General features: G+C 34.8%; 1 protein-coding gene and 1 non-coding gene across 16 annotated transcripts in view; both read right to left on the minus strand.

Annotated features, from left to right (window-relative positions):
* Positions 1 to 21933, minus strand: part of DTNA (dystrobrevin alpha) — a 499301-nt gene that overhangs the window by 310877 nt on the left and 166491 nt on the right. The gene's annotated exons all lie outside the window — the stretch shown is intronic.
* Positions 965 to 1083, minus strand: LOC141503549 (5S ribosomal RNA). Its single transcript, XR_012472899.1, has one exon. It is a non-coding gene; the product is annotated as a 5S ribosomal RNA (ribosomal RNA).

The raw sequence follows: 21933 nt of genomic DNA on the forward strand, positions 1-21933 counted from the left end.
TTCTCAGGGTTATAGAGCTATAAGAATTTTACCTGCAAGTCAATTCTTCTGACTCCAGCTCCAGCACTGTTTCCACTGCTTCCACTTTAATGTACATACATACATATATGTCTATAGGAATGTATATATCTATTATAAATATGTGTGTACATATACTTAAAATTTGGGAGGGAATCAATATAAGCTTTTTAAAGTTTTAGGGAGAAATATGTTAGTAACTAATAACAGAGGGGCAGCTAAGTGGCACAGTGGATAGAGCAATGTACCTAGAGACAGGACCTGAGTTCAAATCTAGCCTCATACACTGACAAGCAGTGTGTCCTGGGCAAGTCACCCTGTTTGACTTACTTTCCTTAGCTGTAAAATGAACAGGAGAAGGAAATGATAAACAACTTCAGAATCTTTCCCAAGAAAAGCCCAAATGGAGTCATGGAAAGTCAACACAACTGAAACAAATAAACAGCTAGGACAGAAAGCAAATTTTGAATTGGTAGCAGGTATGAGAACATAATCAGAGTTATAAGTAGATGATCAGAGTATGTTATACTCATATCATCCCATTCCATGTCCACACAGACAATTCAAACTTCTATCTGGTCTCTTGGGAGCTCAGTGCCCTGATTTCCCTGAGATCTTTCTCTGTTCATGAGTTAACCTCATATTTTTCTTTTAATTAACATAAAATTAACTTAAAGGACAATTAATATGCCTCAGTTGTCAGATTATGAGCAAAAGTACTAATCACAATTATGGAAATATAAAGAGCTAAAGACAAATTTGAGAAAAATTGTTAGAAAAAAATAAGTAGATTTGGGTGATATTTTCTTTGACATTTAATAGCAATTTTTTTTTTTAGGTTTTTGCAAGGCAAATGGGGTTAAGTGACGTGCCCAAGGCCACACAGCTAGGGAATTATATCAAGTGTCTGAGACCGGATTTGAACCCAGGTATGGACAAGGCCAAAAGCCTACAGCACCAAGTATTCCCAGGCGGTCTCCCATCCAAGTACTAACCAGGCCCGACCCTGCTTAACTTCTGCGATCAGATGAGATTGGGCGCGTTCAGGGTGGTATGGCTGTAGACTGTTTAATAGCAATTTGGCTGTGAGAAAGTAAATTGATCTTTATGAGACTCAGTTTCTTCATTTATAAATTTAAAAAATTAGTCTTGTGTTACTTAAAAATTATTATAAAAATAAAAAGAGATAATGCATGTACAGCATTTTTAATTATAAAATATAAAACAGTTACTTTGCATCATTACACGTTAATTCTATTCCACTGAAGTTTTAAAAACTATCTCAGAATTAAAACACTGGACATAAAAATCAACAGATCCTTATTTTTGCTAGACAAGTTACAATCCAAATCTCATATTCCAATGAGCTAGGACTCCTATTTGAACAAACTCCAAATAGTAATGGCATGTTAATGACTGATACTGATATCATGTTAGTGCTCACTAAGCAAAGGACAGAGTAGCGCTGCTGTGACATATTTGGGAATGTTTGCACTTCAGTTAACCAAGAGGAAAACTCCAGAGTCAGAGCAAAAGGATTCCAGGAAGAGCTGTACTGAAGAAAGGTGGGATATGCAAAAGCAAATTCCCATTATATTTGAAAACTAATCCATTTTAATGGCATTTTAAAAAAATCCAGTGATGTCAACTTTCTAATATATTTAGGGTCATAAAGCTGGGAGAAACCATAGAAATTTAGCACATTTGTACTGTGTGGATAAATAAACCAGGGAAAGGGATTCGACCAAGGTCACACAAAGTCACATGTAATAGAATAAAGAATGATTCTCAAGACCTGTGACTTCAACTATGGTTTTCTTTCTAACATGTTCATGTCCAGGTAAAATATTTGGGTAAAAATACAGCAACAAACTTAAAATAATACTCTTTATACTAAATTTTTTCACAACTGGGTTCCAAGCAGTTTTTGGAAGAAGTAATCAAGGCTATCTATAGTCATATGAAGTCATATGAAGAAATGTTCCAAGTCATGATATTAATTGGAGAAATGCAAATTAAAATTTCTCATAGGTACCACCTCATACCTATCAGATTGGTTAATATAACAAATAAGGGAAATGACAAATGCAATCATACATTGTTGGTGGAATTGTGAACTGAGTCAGCTATTCTGGAGAACAATTTAGAGAATAACTATGCCCAAAGGGCAATAAAACTATACATAATTTTTGATCCAGTAATATCACTACTAGGTCTGTATCCTAAGGAGATCACAAAAAAGGGAAAGAGACCTATATGTACAATAATATTCATAACAGTTCTGTTTTATAATGGCAAAGAATTAGAAATTGAGAGGAAGCTCATCAATTGGAGAATGGTTGAACAAGTTGTGGCATATAAATATAATGGAATATTATGGTTCCATAAGAAATGATAAGCAGGCAGATTTCAGAAGAACCTTGAAAGATTTACATGAACTGAGACTGATGAAGTGAGCAGAACCAGGACAGCATAAACAGTAACAATAATATTGTTGATGATCAGCTATGATAGACTTAGCTCTTCTCAGCAATACAGCAATTAATTCTAAAAGACCTGTGATTGAAAATGCTATGCATATCCAGAGAAAGAACTATGAAATCTGAATGCAGATCAAAGCATAACATTTTCACTTTTTAAAATTTGTTTTTTTTTTTGCATTTTTTCTTCTTGTTATTTTCCCTTTTTGTTCCACTTCTTTCACAGTGTGATTAAAATGGAAATGGTATATAACTCATATAGCCTGTATATATTGCTATCCTTGGGGGGGGGGGAAGGAAGGGGGAAAGGGAGAAAACTTTACAATGATTATGAAAATTATCTTTACATATAATTGGAAAAATAAATAATTAAAAAAAAGAAAATTCTGGCCTAGTACAATATTTGATATCTTTAAATGTTTAATGAACATTTGACTTAAAATTACTTTTTGACTCTAGACTTGATCTCATCATCAATGTGGATGTACTCTAAATCAATGCCGATCACATAGTCCTTCCACATCTTTTCTTCCTATGAAGAGAATCAATCAATTCTTTGCATAAATCCTTCCTAGTGAATTTACCTGACATCCAGAAGTTTTTCTTTTTCTTCATTTCAGAGATACCAGTGAAGCAACAGAGCTATCTTATTGCTTTTCTCAGCACCTGATAAATCTTTTCAAATCATATGCATAAATGTCTTTTATTTTTTCTTTTTTACTCATAAATCAAAGCAATAATTCAATTAGATCTATTTGAAACAAAATTTGAAATTTAGTAGCAATGGTTTTGGCGATATGAGTAGTATGAGTTTTCCAAAGGGAAAAAAATGCATATTATCATAGGATCATCAGCTAAGAACCAGAAAAGACAACAGAGGTCATGCAGTTCAACTTCCTCACTTTACAGATGAAGAAACTGAGGCCAAAAAGGATAAGTGACCTGCCCAAAATCCTGTTAGGTGTGAGAATATGATTCAATCACAACATATATGAATTGTGTAATAGGAGGTCATATTTTTGAATTAATATTTTATTTTCCCCAATTACATGCAAAAACAATTTCTAACATTTGGGGTTTTTTTTTGCTTTTTACAATTTTTAGTCCCAAATAGTAGGTCATATTTTAATTAGATTTTACTAGAATTTTAAATATTAGTACATTTTAAAATTCTATTCTTCATTTTATCTAGGTAGATAATGCTTTCATATTTGCTTTACTCTTTTAATTTCAACCCTTTAAAATATTGCATACAGATTACCCAAAGAAAATATTGTGCATTGCTTACAGCCTTACTCTATAGCTATCAATGTTAGCAGTGGATGCAGCCTATAGAAAATTTCTTGTTTCTATTCATTCTATCAGGAAATAGCCTCAAATTCTCTTAGACTCTGAAGTTTGATGGTAGCCATTGAAATGCCACAGTGTATTCTACTGAGTGCCAGGTCTTACTCAGGTCAGATCAGTGAAAAGGAAGAGAGACAAGAAAGCTATGCAACATTTAACCACAGAAAGGATATTCAGCAAGAATGCCACTTGGTTTCAAGTAAATGTGAGCCCCATCCTCTTTCATCTCTATATGGAAATTCATCTGGTAGGAAATTTTGCTGGTTCCTCTTGAGATGGGACATCTGAGTAAGTCTAAAAGATCTTTTTTTTAAAAATATCTTTATCTGGGGTGGCTAGGTGGCGCAGTGGATAAAGCGCTGGCCCTGGAGTCAGGAGTACCAGGGTTCAAATCCAGTCTCAGACACTTAATTACCTAGCCGTATGGCCTTGGGCAAGCCACTTAACCCCACTTGCCTTGCAAAAAAAAAAAAAAAAAGTCAGTAACATATCTTTACCTGATCAGGATATTGTGCCAAAGGTTAAGCCCCAGTCTTCTGGGTCACTTAATTATATTGGGAAAAACTTCTGGTCTTTTAGAAAAAAATTAGCCCTGCCCATATGGAAGAGGCTCTTATGTTGATCCCACCATGAATTCTTTGTTTACTCTGGTACAACCCACCAGAAATCAAAGTATCCAGAAAGAAACTAGATTGATTTCATGATAAAATTATATTCAATAGCAAAGTTAACACTGGTGGGAAATCACTTGCTTGAAGTGTTTCTAAGGTCTTTAGCTTATGATATGATTTCTAAAGTTCCAGATCAACTTACAAAAACCCCAAAATTAATTTTCATGCATAGTGTAAAGGAAGCTAGAATTCCATGGGAAATGAAACTTTCTAGTCTGAAAACAAAACTAGTGAAGCTGTTTGGAAGCGCTGTTGGAACCCATGGAAAAGACCTTAGAAATCATTGCTTAAAACTGTCAAAGATATATAAAAAGAGGATTTGATTTTTACTACTATTTTTATGATTGTGGAAGTACAGTATGGAATAAAGAGCATTGGATTAAGAGTTAGGGATCCTGGGTTTGGGATCTACCTCTCATTTAATTAGCTGTATGTCCTTGGATTAATCAGTCTTTTCTGGGTCTCATCTCTAAATGAAGGCTTTGTACTAGAAAACTTAAAAATTCTCCTTCTAGCTCTAAAATTCCATGATCTATTATAATAGTTTGTGACAAGATCTGAAGTAGTTTGGCTCAGACTAACACCTTTTGTATGAGTTTTAAATTTTATTTTTTATTTATATCTAAATGAGAAAAACACATTATTTCCAGGTATCCACTTAGGCACTCAGGAAATACTACCCAAGCTGCTGTCCTTGTCTGATCTCTGAAAGAATAGAGAAACACCAAAGTATCTATCCAACCTGGCATTTACAAGAAATTGAATAGCTCATATTGTTTAAAAGGATTATTGGTGCCAAAAAGAATCAGCAGGGCTTGGGAAAGCAGAGTGAGCCAAGGAAATCAGACTAACAATGGTCAGAATTGCTATTGCTAATTGCATACAGTTGACTGGGAAGAGCTCATACAAGGAACAGTCTTATAATTATTTCCTTATTACTTGAGAAGGTACAGTAGAATTGGGAAGGAATATATTAGGAGATATCATTGATTTTTTTTTTTGCTTTACTTCCGTTTTTTCAAGGCAATGGGGTTAAGTGGCTTGCCCAAGGCCACATGGCTAGGTAATTATTAAGTGTCTGAGGTCGGATTTGAACCCAGGTACTCCTGACTCCAAGGCCGGTGCTCTATCCACTACACCACCTAGCCGCCCCCTCCAATAACTTTTTGAAGAAATAAGAGATCACCTCTTATTTCTGGCTCCCACTACCTCTGATCTTTTCTTCTTTCTCTCTCTCTCTTCCCTTTCTATCCTTTTATCTTCTTTCGGGGGTTTAATTTCATCTTTAGGAACAACACAAGACCTTTAAAATGGGTTACTAAGAGGAAAAGAGAGAATAGAAGTGATATAAATTCTAATAACAACAGCATTCATGTAGTGCTTAAGATTTGTAGAATTTTAAAAATGTTATCCTCCCCAGTGATGCAGAGATCTTAAGTGATTTGCCAAGAGACATTCATATTAAATGTATGTGACACAATCTGAACTCAGTTCTTCCAGACTCCAAGTCCAATGCTCTAGTGACTAGGTCACCTAGAAAATCTTCATGCCCAGAGATCTGCTCTGGTGTAAGGATACCTGCCTTCTTGAGCATAGAGAGCTTTGGAAAAGGAGTGCCCTCAAAACAATACTTTCATCATTGACACTATCTAATTTTCAATCTTGCATTTCAATAAAATCTTCAGCTTTTAAATAAAGAAAAATGGTAGGGGGAGGGGGATTGAGGAATGAAGGGGTCCCAAATTCTTAATCAGTCCAAACTTGAATTTCACTCATTTCTTTTCTACTGCAACTGCAGCAAGTTGATGAGATGTGGCATCATTATATTGCCAGCCTGAAGACAGGTATCACATTTAAAGTTATTATGAATGTTTGTTCTTCGTTGTTGAAGAGGATCATGATATTAGAAAGCTGATGTCATGACTTGCAAGTGAATTAGGTTTAAATGAAGGAGGGCTGTGCAAAAGCACCAGTCTCACTTTCTCCTTCGGAGTCATATGGGTCCAGTGATCAGATATGAATCAGGATGACTGGAGATAGCCCTGAATGCAGTGGCAAACCTTTGCCTTTTGAAGTTAAGATTTTTAACAGGTCTTAGTTTGACTGAGGCAATGCCCATTCAGGGATTGATAAAGGCTAGGTAAGAAATGAAGGAAAGAATATCCTATTTTACCTAGTAAAAAACTCCATCAATAATGGTAGGGGAAGACCCTCAAGGTTTCTGGCCAAAACAGAAACAATTGCAATTTACATATTCACTCTGAACCATCTTGGGGGCCCAAGCAATGATCTTGTAGTCTTGGTCTGGGACCTTTTGTTGGCTAGTCTATAAAAAACAGAGTGAATTGGGTTTAAAACAGAACTAGACTAGGAAATAGAAATACCTACAGCATAGATGTGCTTAAGGAAAACTTTTGAAGGAGATCTCACAATTTCAAGGGATCTGATATAGGAATTTCTAGGGTGGGAAAGATGGTTGAAGCCTAAAGCTTTAATGAACAAACTAAGTAGCAAGATGGAGAAGGAATTTTTGTCAACAATCTTACCAGACTTGTGGGAGCTGTGGTCAATCATAGGGGAGAATAAAGACAGTTTTGTGAAATATCTTCAAGGATCTGTTTTGTACTCTTAAAAAAGGTTTAGATTGATAGTTCAAGAGAATGAAACCATTTTAGCATGCACTTATGAAGTACCACATGTTACAAAAGAAGCTATTTTAAAAGATATTTTATTTTTTCCAATTACATGCAACAGTAGTTTTCAGCAATCATTTTGTAAGTTTTGAGTTTCATATTTTTCTCCCTCTCTACCTTTCCTTCTACTTCCTGACAGAAAGCAATCTAATATAACCTACATATGTATAACCATGCTAAATGAAGATCCATATTAATCATGATGTAAAAGGAAAATTAAATTGAAATAGGAAAAAGAACATTAGAGAAAAAATAAAAAACATCACTTTTAAAAATTGAAATTAGTAAGCTTTGGTCAGCATTTAAATTCCATAGTTCCTTCTCTGGATATGAATGGGTTTTTTTTTTTTTCCATCACAAGTCTTTTAGAATTGACTTTGATTATTATACTGTTGAAATAAATAAATCTATCATAGGTGATCATCTCTTGAAGTTGCTATTAGTATGTACAATATTCTTCTGGTTCTGCTCACTTCACTTAGCATCAGTTCATGCCAGACTTTCCCAGCTATTTGGAAGTCTCATTCCTCATGATTTCTTATAGAACAATAGTGTTCTATCACATTTGTATACCACAATTTCTTCAGTCATTCCCCTATTGATTGACATCTCCTTCAACTTCCAATTACAAAAAGCTATTCTTATTTCTACAATGTTGCTTCTAAGATTTCTCTATACTATCTCAAGGACATAGTAACCATCCAATGGAATCTGTATGGGAATGGGCCTGTACCCTGGCTCTTTCCAAAGGATTCCTTGATAACAGGTATGTGAAATCAAAGATTTATGGTTGGTTTCTATGACTGACAGTAGATTGACAAAGAACTGATTTAGTAGATGTTAAATCTCTCTTCTCCCTTTCTTCTAAATGTATGTCTTGGGTTTTCAGTAGTTTTATCTTGAATTTCCCACAATGGGGAAATAGGGGAAATTTACTTTTCTTCCCTATTTGGCAACACCTGTGGTTGCTTGCATGTGGGGGTGACAGTTTGTGCTGTTTAGGTTATTTTGAGGTGGATCTCAAGTTTCTGATTGCTTCTTAGGTTCTGCATGTTTTCTCTGAACTCTAGCAAGTGAAGATGACCCTGAGATGAGTATTTTCTGGATTTTTCTAGATATCTTATGAGTTCAAGATACTGGGTTCCAAGTATATCTTTCTTTTAGATGATGACTTCTGATACAGCTCCTTGGAGAAGAAAAAGACCATCTGAGTAGGATAATGGCAGTCCAAGGAGCCCTTTAGGGAGAAGAGCACTTTCTTCTTTGGGCCATGAATTTTACTTTAAGAAACTACCTACATAATCAGGAAGGAAATTCAATGTCTCTGGTCCATTTGTTTACTTTGTTAATTCTTTCGTAGGGTCAAATGCAATTGTATTTTACTTAAAATAGCTTACTACAACTGAGTAAATTATTATTTATTACATTAAGTGAATAAATTTTTTACTTAGATTTTATATTCCCTCCCCCTCCTAGTTTATAGGAGGAAATTATATTTTCTTTCTTATATTGTCTTCTGACTTTGGGTTTCGGCCTAAAGCAGCTGTCCTGATCTCTGCAGTCTTTGATATGCACTTTTGAGAGAGTATATAAACTATTTTCAAAATTAGAGCCTGCTAACTGAAAAACAAATAGAAGAGGTGGTTTTTGATGACCACAGTAAACCGCTAACCAGGTGGGAAATTATGCCTGGGCCTGCAGTTTTGTCCTGATTCACAAAGGTGGAGTCACAATTCTATTTACCCACCCTGTTTTAGCTGTAAAAAACAGCTGCAAAATGAGTAAGACATTATTAAAGCAAATGTGGTAGCTATTTATTTAGCTCTATGGTCTTTCAACAGGCTACTGAACATCTATCAGCTGGCAACAGCTTTCAGTCCATACGACCTGGGTTTAATTCAGAACTAATGACCTAGAAGCTAAGATGAAAGCCATACTCTCAGGTTACCAATCCTCTGAGTATCCAGTCCTCTCACAGTCTGCCTTGACTAACAGCAAAAGAATTACTAGATTTATTTTTATCAACATCAATCACTCACATTTTAGTTGACAATTGTGGATTCAAACTCAGTCATGACATTGGATTCTGTAGCTCAATGACAATCTAAATTTAAAAGTGGTGGGTGTGGAGGGAGATACCAATTAAGACCCAAGAAATATAAACTTAGAAAATTCAGGCTGTATACAAGTACATTTGAGCAAATTTAACATGCTACTTTAAATAGAAATGACAATGGAAATTTTACACAGAACAATTTGATATCAGAGATTTCTGGATGTCATATAGGCTTTGGCTCAGTTTTCAGTCTTCAGAATACCTGAAATACTGACTATAAGAATTGGTATTTATTAATAATTTTCAAAAACCCTTAGCGGGAAACTATATAATTTTCTTCAGTAATGTATTTTACTGTTTTAACAATTTTTTGTGAACAAATTTCATCTTTAATTTATGCTAAGGCCTTAATGAACCCATGATGAACACATTTTGGTAATGCCAGGCTATTAATGGCAAGCATTTATTCTATTTTTTGGTAAGTCAATGGGGTTGAGTGTCACACAGTTAAATAATTATTAAGTGTCTGAGGTCAGATCTTAACTCAGGTCCTCCTGACTCCAGGGCTGGTGCTCTGTCTACTGTGCTACTTTGTTGACCCCAGCTTTGTATATAGTAACTCATTTGATCCTCATAACAAAATTGTAAGGTAAAATTATCATTCTAAATTTACAGATAAAGAAACTGAGGGAAAAAGAGGTTAATTGACTTGCCCAGGGTCACTTTAGCTAGTGTCTGAAACAGGATTTGAATTTTGGTCTTTCTGACTCAGTCCATTATCTATCTACTACATAAAATTCTCAGGGATTTTCATCACTGATATTACAGAAAAATCAAATTATCCTTCAGACCATCAGGTTAATGTACAAGTGCCTTTTGCTCTACAGTAGTCTGCTTCAGGAGGCAGAGAATTGAGAACTGATTATCTGCTCTGTTACCCCGTGACCTTGGGCAATTTCCTTACTTGTTCTGGCCTCAGTTTCCCAAATTATAAACTAGAAGGGAGTTAGATTCCATTTGAAACAAAGAGTAAAATTTACAGCCTACAGTTAGTGCTTGTCTATGTTTAATAATTATAGGAACTACTTGAGTTGTAAAAATCAAATCATTTTTTATATACACATAGAAATTAAAGCATGCTTTCCACACAATCTCAAACAACTCCACATAACATTTGTCCTTTCTCTGTGGTTATCATTTATCCAAAGAGAACCAAGATTTCTTCAGAAGGTACCTCATTTTGGTCAATTTGTGTTTTTTTTTTTTTGACTTGATGAAAGCATCTACCTCTTAGGGATTCTTGCACATAGCATTCTCCATCCCACGTAATTTCTCTTTTTATCAGTTGCAGTTCAGTAATTTCCACTTCCTTCTCACATTTAATAATCTCTATAATTCCTTTCTCTTACAACTCTTCCTAAATTACTTCACAAAAAAATTATCCTTCTATCCCATTCATTCATGTAAGCAAAAAAAATTCATTTATCTTTGTGCCTGATAGAGTCTTTCACCTGGATCATGGTAAAGGAAAGCTACACCTTTGGAAGTGAAACTAGATCCAATTAGGATCTAGCAGTCTTTGGATAGTAATTAAGATCTGGCAATGAAAAGAGCACCAACTTTGGGGTAAATAGGAGTCTTAGATTCTAGTAATCTTTGGGCAATCACTTCCTGACCTATAAATGAAGAGTGGATTACATGATTTTTAAGGTTTCTTTTCTCTAAGGTTTTAGCTTCTAGGATTCTTTAGAACATTTGAAACTACCCACTTCAGGATCTCCCTAAAAATTACTCATCATTTACCTCCATATATTCCAGTAAAACCACTCTTCCTCAAACATTAGCAGTCAAAATAAACCAAGTTGATTTTTTATTTCATTTTTGTTTTCCCTAATTGTTGAGTCCCTTTCTGGACTCCCTCAATCTTCCCCAGGTGAGCATTGGAGGGGCAGGAGCCAAGGAAGACAAGTTTCTCCCTCTACACCAAGGTCTCCATTTATTGACCCACATACAGTGCTTAAATACCTCTGCAGTCTCTAATCCACTCCCACTCTCATGGTGCTTAATAAGGTAAGGTTCTGGTGCTCAAGGACACCAGATGAAGATAATTTACAGTGCTCTCATACACAACAGTCCCTAGCACTTAATTACTATCATGAGAACATTAATATTTTCTATTTCTTTGAGTACTACACATAAAATTTCTGTGGGTTAAAATCTGAACCTTAAGACAACGTATCAACGAGAAAGTCCATCCTGAATTTCAAACATCTGACAAGTGAATTTTTGAAATATAAGACCTTTAAAAATATGTACTGTTTAAATTCGTACCGTTACTAGTCCTTTGGCATCAAAGAGGACCATACTAACCTACCAAGTGATTGGGGCATGAGTTGCACAATTACATTTTTTTTTATAATGAGGGGTATTCTGTGCAAGGCATCCTTCTCACTTGGCTTTACCAGAATCCTTCCACCCCTTGGCCTGATTGATAGGAAAGAGGACAATTGGAGTTGATTTGGCTACTACTTGATTTTAAATTGCTTTAAGTTCCCCCCTTATCAGTGCTTCATCAATGCCAGGCAATTATTAGTATGTGATATATATTGTATAGGTAATATTATATTACCTATCTTAGTCTTATTTGTGTTAAATAATTCCTGAGTTAATGCCCATCTCTTTCTTTCCTAAAAACATTTGTGTATTTTGTTTAAATCCTTAAAACTGTTGTTCCAACATTTATTGTTTAATTGACACTGTATCTGCTTAAAGTACTTTTTTGATTTGGCAAATGTCACTTATTTAGTGACAAAAAAATAACCTTTCTCTGAAAAAAATAATTTTTCAAAACATAGATCCACCCATACACAGGGTCATCACAAATTTTTGCTGAACAGCAAATTATAAAATTTGATATGAGCACTTCAGGTAAATTATATTTTATCTTGAAAATAGTTAAGTTGGTCATAATTAACTTATTGAGATTTTCAAATTGAGCGCTTTGCCCTGAAATATTTTGGGATAACAATTAAAAGGGATGTGAGGTGAGGGGAGGGGAGGCAGAAGAGGCAGAGATGTGCCTCACCTGTGATTGATCCAGGTGTATGCACTCAACCCCTCACCATCAGAGGTGAGGCTCAGCTCTGCCTCCTCTTGTCTCCTCCTCAAGACAGGTCCCTGATAATTAAGGCGAGCAACAGTTGGCAGATTCAAGCAGTAAATACTTCCATTCACTCAGGGATGGTTTCCTAGTGAAGGAATGGATGGTTTTTGAAAACAAATTCATAACAGCCCCTGAAAAATCCTGCTGATAGAAAGATTCTCCCTGACAAGAAACAAGAGATCCAGCTGGGATCTGGCATTTTCCTTAGGAAGCTTCTTCCAAGGGAACACCAGGGAGCTGCTAAAAAAGGCAGTCTGCCCAGAGTCACAGAGTAATCTAGTACAAAGCATCGCACAATTTGAAAGGTATTAAAGTCTAAAGAAACAGCAAAACAATAGGAGCCATCTAGTTTGACTTCTGAATGATTTCTCTTAAGCTATCATTAAATAGAGAGATATAGGATTCATGAACTGTGAAAGCAACTTAGACATAAGAACTAAAATACTTAATTATTTACATTGGGAGAATTGCGCTATAGGAGGAGGTGGATAGACTCCAAGTAGTCTTCTCTCAATGACAATGACTGAACTTATAAAAACATCACCAATTTCATAGTCACCCTACCTTCTACTAACAAAAACTTATTCTGTATGCCATTTTAGCACACTTCCAATTTTGCTTAACAGAATGGACATATTCCATTAAACATGAGTGCAGGCAAGCAGAAAGGGGGAAATTACACAAATAGACCAGTGATTATTGAGGTAAGCTTTCTGTTTATAAGGAATGTGAATTGCTAATAATCAGAAGGTAAATAAGTAGACACAATCTGAGGGTAAAATTATTGTCTCATTGTACTCATTAAAAGGGTTGGAGTAAAGCAGAAATTTTCCATGTGCAGTTACTACATTTGACAAAGCATCAATCTGGCTTTGCATTTGGGGAACTTAGAGTGAATAGATCAGATCAAAAGTAAAAGCCATACTCATTCTATATCTTACCTCCTGGCTCTTGGATTGTGTCCAGAACATGCCAACCTTGACATAAGGGCAGATTCTTTTGAAAGAAGGCCAAATATTGTTTGACAAATTAGCAAGACTGACATTTCTAGTTGCTGATAGTGATATTCATTCAGATACTTTCAACTCTGCCTCAGTGGGTCAGGACTCTCATTTATATATTGCACGTATATTGGATTCTTATATTCAAATTTTTTATTATCAAGTAATTGATCACATCTGTGTATACAGACAGCTAAGAGATTAGTACCTGACCATAAGTTCACAATCTATGCATGTAAAGCTTGTTCTTTGGTTTGTGATTATAGCTTCTGTTCACTGAATCTGACAATATTAGGGGGACTGATACTATGATTTGCATTTTATTCCATGTCATTTCTTAATTCAGTTCAATTCAACATTTACTATGTGCCTATAATGTTGAAGATACTATGGTGGATTATAAAGTTAAAAAGGAAATAATTCCTTCCCTTTCATTCTTTTGGGGAAATAAACAATATCAACAGAATATTAAATGCAATTTAGGAGAGAAAACATTAAAATGAAGTAGGTCTTGTGAAATTTCTGTAAGAATGATCCTTACTTTGAGCCTTGAAGGTAGTTAAAGATTATTAGACTTGGGAGTGAGAAATAAGTGAATTCTGGGAAAGGGTCAGAGCCTATGGTAATACACTGATGTGGGAGATGAAATGTGGAATTCAGGGAGCAGAAAATAGATGAATTTGGCTGGAACACTGAATGTGTTATGGAGAAGAATGTGAAATATATCTGGAAAGGTAAGTTGGAGGCTCTCAATCATCCCATGAGATGAATAATGTACATTTGATTATATATATTTTTCAAAGGAAGAAAATATGCCTCATGGAAATGAATTGACTTGCCCAAGGTCACAGCATGGTAAAACCCCATAGAACTTTATTCTTCTGGCTCTAGTACTATTTACATTTTCATTACAATATTTTTTTTAGGTTTTTTTTTCCCCAAGGCAAATGGGGTTAAGTGGCTTGCCCAAGGCCACACAGCTAGGTAATTAGTAAGTGTCTGAAGCCTGGTTTGAACTCAGGTACTCCTGACTCCAGGACCAGTGCTCTATCCACTGAACCACCTAGCCGCCCTTACAATATTGTTTTTAACAAGAAAGCACCAAATCCAGATTAACTTTCCAGCAATATTTCTACTTGACCTCTGCAATATGAATATGAAATCCAGTATTCCCCTGTGGCTAATGCAGAATTAAATGAGTAAAATGTGCACTTATATTTATATATCACTTTAAGGTTTACAATGTGCTTTCTTATAAAAATCCTATGGCGTAGGCAGCATATAATTATCCCCATTTTGCAGATATGGAAACAAAAGCTCAGAGAGGTTTTGTGATTTGCTGTATTCACTCAGCTAGGAGTATCAGACCTGGATGGACAAAGATTTAGTAGTTAATAGAGGTAATTTTCCTTTAATGTGTTTATTAAGTGCTCAGGGCACCAAAGGAAACGTCTAAACATATTTATTGGAGGAACCGACAGGAACCAAGTTAAGTATACTAGAGACAATGGAAACATTTATGTTATTTTTTCTCTGTTAATATGTATCACATTGAAAAATTCAACAAAAAGACAGTGCTTTATATAGATTATTTGTCAAAACACTGGAGAATACAGCAATGGTTTTGCAAATGATTCATATTGTGGAGTTTGTGGTCTGTCAACAACAAGGGTAAGGATTGTTTTTCAGTAGAATGAATGAATGTATCTTATAATAGCCTCAGACCAATATACTTTATTAGTCAGTAGATATCATAGGATACTAAAAAGTAAGGTGGAAAGCCCTCAGAGGATGGCAGAATGTCTCCAGCAGGATGCTGAAAAGTTGTGAGAAGAGGTTAAAAATGAAATGGGAGTTCCAAATAATAGAATCATTTCCATGTTCTTTGGCAAAGCATGAACTTTCTTGTGTGACTAGATTACTCTTAAATAGACTGCTACAGTGGATGGATGTGATTTACTACCAGTAAATTGCTTCCTTAATTTAAACAATGTAATAGATATGATATTTCTTCTTTGAAACTAGGATTGAAGCTGTAATTGAAATTTAAATAGTTCCATATGAATCATGAAAATGTAAAGAGCTTTATGAATAAAGGAAATAGTTGTTTTTATTTCTTGCATTTTGTAAAATCTACAGCTTTTTATTTCAATTAAAAGCCTGTGAATAGGAATAAAATTATGGATGAATTGCTTTGAACTTTTCAGATGAAAGACTGGGCATTACCATCATTATTCCTGTCCAAGACATTGAATTTATGGTCTTTATCCATAAATTTAAGGAATTTATTATAAGATGTATGCAACAGGCATAATGTATAAAAATCAGATTTGCTAGCTATGTGGCCTTGGGAAAGCCACTTAACCCCATTCATTGCCTTGCAAAAACTTAAAAAAAAATATCAGATTTGAAAATAGAGTCCCATCAAGTCTTGCAAGAGGAATTCAAAGAAGAATACAGAAATTGAGAGACCAGGACAGTGAAGTTTCCCCATGACTGCCTCTCTGCATTAGCTACATCCTAGGACCTTTGAAGCTTTATAATTACAACAAATGCAATTGCTACCCAGGGATTTGGCAATGCAGAAATGCCAGAAGGTTACTGGAAATTCCCTGATAAGCAGTTCTTTGAAAAGGCATGAAGCAAGATTTATCTGGATCAATGGGGGGAAATCTCAAAGAAGAACATAATGCAATTTGAACACCATCTAAAGGTGTGCCAAAGAAAGCTAATCTTTTTTTCATAAATGGATTACTAAACTGATGGCCAGTTTTCTTTACAAGATAGCACTTTGTGAATATATATCCTCAGTGCAATGGTGAGTCTAAAGAAAACCCTACCTCCCATGAATATATGATATCCTCCAAAGAGTCCTTTAAAAACACTTTATAGTAGGACTCAACTCATCTGGTAAGATGTAATTTCACATCTTTGAACTTCTTTGCATTAGTAAAGATCAGATTACATATATGCTAGCTGTTAAATTTTATTTATATGTATATGTATATACATATATGTCCTTTCATATGAATTAAACTATGTACACTTATTAAAAACTAGATAAAGATTCACGAGAAGTGCTTTAACCTTTTATAATGATGGCAGAAAACTCTGCCTCAGTCTTTAAGACTGGTGTGATCTGAATTAGAATATGTCCAGTTAATCATGAGATGCAAAGCAGTACTAAGGAGAAAAGTCAGCATCAAGAAAGGTTTGGCAAAATAGAATGAAGACTGCAGACAGCTCTTTGAAACTCTGCCAATGCAAAGTGCAAACCCAGAAAGCAGGGAGGAAGTGTGAATCAGCACAGCCACTAAACAGAGGACCTCAACACTCCTTTAATGATTTATACTTAATTATTGTATCTTCTGTCACAGGAGAGAATTGTGAGGAGCTGTAGTACAGCAGGAAACTGGGGGGATAGGTGTTGGCTCATAGATTGCCAAAGAAAATTAGGCAGGGGTCAGAAAATTATTAAACATGAAAAAGCATTGAAAAGGACTAGTAATAGCTCATCAGTCATTTCATTCATATTCCCATACATTAAATAATAGCATATTTTTATTGGCAGACCTCAAATTAATTTTCCATGTAAGCATCAAGTGATTTAGAGGTATCAGGAGGAGTAGAAAGATAGTATAAGCAATAGTGGAGACCAATAATTTACGAGAACAGGGATAGAGAGCAAAATAGGATATCAATAGGGCAACTGAGCAAAAATGATCAGAGAGAGAGAGACCCTTGAGGTGAAGATTATTATAATTTTCACATATTTCCAAAGAAATTAAAAAAGAGTGATAGCTATTATAAAGAGAACAGAAAGCTGATCTTATAGTCAGGAACAACTGGGTTCTAGTCCATTTCTTATTCTCACTTGGCTATGTGACTCTTGGCAGGTCTCTCTCTATTAACTTTCAGGTGGCAACCTGAATTGCTAAAGGTAGTTTTAATATCTGGGAGTTCTCCAATTCAATGCTATAATGGGTCCCATCCAATCTCTAGCTTTTAAACAGTCATGTGGATTTATACATATAGGGTATACAAACATATACAAAACAATTGTTCTGGTCAATGAAGTTTGTCTAAGATTGATCAAGACAGTCAATCAAGATGCAGTCACCAGAGATGTTTTGACTGCTCTGGATGTTTTTCCGAATGTCAAACAGTTTTGTATGTCAATAGAGGCTAATTGAATATTTGTGCAAATAAATTATATACATATATATATATATATATATATATATATATATATTACTCAGATGATGGACTTAATAGAAATGGTAGCACCCTGAAAGGAAAAATTTAGGCCATTCTATATGTTTTCTAGACAATCAAGTACCACTAAAATTGACAATTATTGTTTGGTTTAAACAAAGTTTAAGATATATGTGATGATCACTGATAAATGCCAGTTTCAGACTGATTGATGTACTATAAATGTAATGAGTCAAGGCTAACTTAAATTATCTTAGTGACAAATTTTTGGTTTTGTTTCTTTTTTAGGCTATCATCAACAAAAGCATGCCTTCCATCCCCAAAAACTAATACTGTCTGAATACAGACTGAGATGATTTCCTTCCTTCCTTCCTTCCTTCCTTCCTTCCTTCCTTCCTTCCTTCCTTCCTTCCTTCCTTCCTTCCTTCCTTCTGTCTTCCTGTACAAAATAATTTCTTTCTTCATTTTTTCCTTTCTTCCTTCTCTCTGTCTGCTTGTACAAAATGATTAATAGGGAAATTTTTTACATGATATATAAACTCTATTAGATTGTTTAACATCTCAGGAAGCAGGAATGAGGGATAGAATCTGGAACTCAAAACTTAAAAAATGCTTAAAATTGTTTTAACATGTATTTTGGGAAAAATAAAATATTATTTTATAAATCTCCCACAATTTAATGAGTATGCATGTCATCAATGTAATTACCACTAATCTATGCTGTCCTTACTAATAAAAAAACAGCCACTATGAATCCCCAAATCTGGGTAACAGTATCTCCACTGCCAACACACGCAAAATTCAATGACTAGTCTTCCCTCCCACTTTTTTCCTTCTTTCTTTTCTTCTCACTGCATTCTCCCTCTCTTCTTTCCTTCCCTCTTCATACTGTCTTCTTTCCTTATTTCTTTCCTTTCATAATTCTTTATCAAAGTGTGTGTGGGGGACCTGGGATATTTCTTATTTCCTATTGACACTTCCAGAATCTCTTCCTATTATCATCAATCACTCAATAATTTCCCTTCCTTTGAGGTACACCAAATCCATATGTCCTATCCAATCCAGAGTCTGGTTGCTTTTATCTACTAATCTCCAGGACATTCCTTTCCACAGACTGAACCTGGCTCATTGTCTGACCATGTCAACCCCATCTTTTTATTTAATAAACTCTAATGGGTTTAGTTGTGATAGGGATATCACAACCAGAATCAAATAATCAAATATCAAATCCTTTTTGGTATGTAAATCCTGAGTCCTCCAACTTTTCCAGTCTTCTTACATCTTACTTTGCTCCCACACATACTAATTTACAGAAATACTGTCTTTCTTTCTGTTCATTTCACAAAATACTCAGTCTGAAAAATGCTTGGCATTTTCATTGACTGTTCCACATGCCTGGAATTTTTTTCTCTTCTCATGTTTCCTGCCCTTCCTCATTTTCTTAAAATCTCTTAAAATCTCTTTCCACAAAAGGCATTTCCTATTCTTCATTTTATATTAGTCCCTTCCCTCTGAGTTTCATCCTTAACTTACCCTTTTTATAGCTTCTTTGTACGTAGTTGTTTGCATACTGTCTCCTCCATTACTTTGTGAGAAACTTGAGAGTAGGGATTAGTTTTTAATTTTCTTTTTTTAAATTTCCATAGTGTCAATAATTTAGTAGGCACTTAAATGTTTGTTGACAACATCTAAGTCCCAATTTCCCAACAGCTCTTACCTTACAGGGTTGTTATGAAGTGGCTACAAAATAATAAACAAAAACTGTTTTGTAATTTTTTTTGCAAGGCAATGGGGTTAAGTGACTTACCTAAGTTCACACAGCTAGGTAATTATTAAGTGTCTGTGGCTGGATTTGAACTCAGGTCCTTCTGACTCTAGGGCTGGTACTCTATTTACTACTGCCTAGCTGCCCCTGCTTTGTAATCTTAAAACACTTTATAAATATCAGTTACTACATATGGGGATATAATTCTAGCCTCTAAATATCTAGTCTCAGGCTCTTTCTAGTCTTTTTATAGGAAGACAACATTACTCCCCCAAGAGGAGTAAAATACATAATTTGTTATTTTCTTTTTCAAGATGGATTTTACACTGATGGATTTTTGCCACACTATGTATATTCATCTGTCAGATTCCCTTGGTTAGTTGGTTCTTGTGCTTCATTATCAAAGAAGACCAAAAAGACATCACTATGTATTTGATTGTGGCTGATCAGACTAGTATGAGCTTGGAATGTTCTGCCACAAGTCAGGCACAAATAGTCCTTGTGAACCCCTGGGGTATTTACTCCAAACTTGCATATGTCATGTTTCTATTGATCTGCTTTGATTCTGCTTTTCTCACAGAGCCCAATACCCTTTCTAATAGGGGCATGCCATGCTGGACAGTCTGGTGCCAGTGTCTCCCCTAACATATATAATAAAGATCACTAGATGGTGTTACAGCTATCATTGGTGACTATGAAACTCAAGGAATCCTCCATGGAAGTCACATCTACAACTCTGGAGGGCTTACCACTGGGTTCTAACCATCTCAGTTAATCAGGTGCAGAGACAAATGGAACTCTCAACCGACAAGTCATTCTTTAATTGTGAAATTGCCTTTGCATATGAACTTTCATTAACTGTGCAATTACCTGAGGGCACAGAAACTATATTTTTGTAGGATTTGACAAAATTCAAAATTTTCAAAAAAGTCCTGCTGTACGATATTCTCCTTATCTCTAAAGCTAACACTTTAACAGAGGGAAATTGAACTGATTTGCCCTAATTCCTTCCACATAAAGCCTTACTGATTATTTCCTAGAGCCTATGCTCCACTAACTATTGACAAACTAATAACTTGATTTGTTCTATTATCCTTTAAAGTACTGAGTCTAAATTGACCAATCTTTAATTTCCAAGGTCTTTTTTTTCCTATTTTTTTATTGAAGTGATTTGTTCCAATTCCCTTATAGTCTTAAGTGGTCTGTTGTCAGTCCTTTGTTAAACCACATTTATTTCATTGTTGTTATTGTTATAGTTTTAAAAAATGCTTCTTTGGATAATCTCTTTCATGGAATTACTCACTAGTCTGGTTCTTACTTAAGATTTCAGTTAAGAGATTCTATCATATTCTTTCCACAAACATTGAAATTATGCATATACATTTGCCACCTGTTCATATGTAGAAATAAAGAATTCCTGAGTTGACATGTATCTCAGTAGTGACCTAGTCCAAGCCCTACCTGAAATAGGAATCCTTCTTACAACATTGCCACTAGGTGTTATTGCTTCCACTTCAATCTTCAACAAGAATAAACTAACTATCCAAGACTGTTGGCTTCATTTTTTATATTTCTGTTTCACCCAAATGTGCCTTTATGTAATATCCAGAATGATAATCATTCTGCTCCCAGGGGCATAATTTCAGTCTGGAAAATCTTCTTTTTAATCAAATTTTTAACTCTACTTACCAGTTTAAAGGTAAGGCAGTGGAAAGACTTTCATGAACTGAGTAAAGTGAGCAGAACCAGAAGAATATTCTATACATTAATAGCAACATTGTGTGATGAACAACTATGATGGACTTATTCTTCTCAGCAGTAAAATGATCAAAGACAATTCTAAAGGGCTTGTGAGGGAAAGTGCCATCCACATTCAGAGAGGGAATTCTGGAGTCTGTATATAGACCAAAGCATACCATTTTCTATTTTAAAAAAGGTTTATGCTTTACGTTTCCCCCCCTCAAATATTTTTTCTTCTCTTTTTTTTCTGATTCTTCTTTCACAATATGATTAATATGAAAATTTGCTTAACATAGTTAAATAACCCATATCATGTTACTCATTGTCAAGGGGAAGGAAGGTAAGGGAGAAAAATGTGGAACTCAAAATCTTACAAAAAAATGAATGTTGAAACTATATTTTCATGTAGTTGGAAAAATAAATTGATTAAAATTAAAATAAAGATAAGGCAAGGAAACAAAGCAAAATAAAATTATTTGTTTGTTTGTTTGTTTGTTTGTTTGTATTCTATATGTCAGGAGCCCAGCTAAATGTAGAAATTTTATATTTATATTTATATTTTATATAGACCTACCATATTGTTCCTTGCAGGGTCTCAAAAATGCCATTCTCATTTTCCCCTTAATTCATGTTGGTTTCCCAACCTATTTCCTCCATTCTCTTCATTTATCCAAGCCGTGCATTATTCATTTCAATTTTCATCTCCTCCATGAAGTATTCTCCAATAAAAGTAGCAAAAATCACTCTTTTTCTGTTTTTAATATAATTTATTCATATCTTTTAC

This window comes from Macrotis lagotis, chromosome X (assembly GCF_037893015.1).
Source record: "Macrotis lagotis isolate mMagLag1 chromosome X, bilby.v1.9.chrom.fasta, whole genome shotgun sequence".
NCBI lineage: Eukaryota > Metazoa > Chordata > Mammalia > Peramelemorphia > Peramelidae > Macrotis > Macrotis lagotis.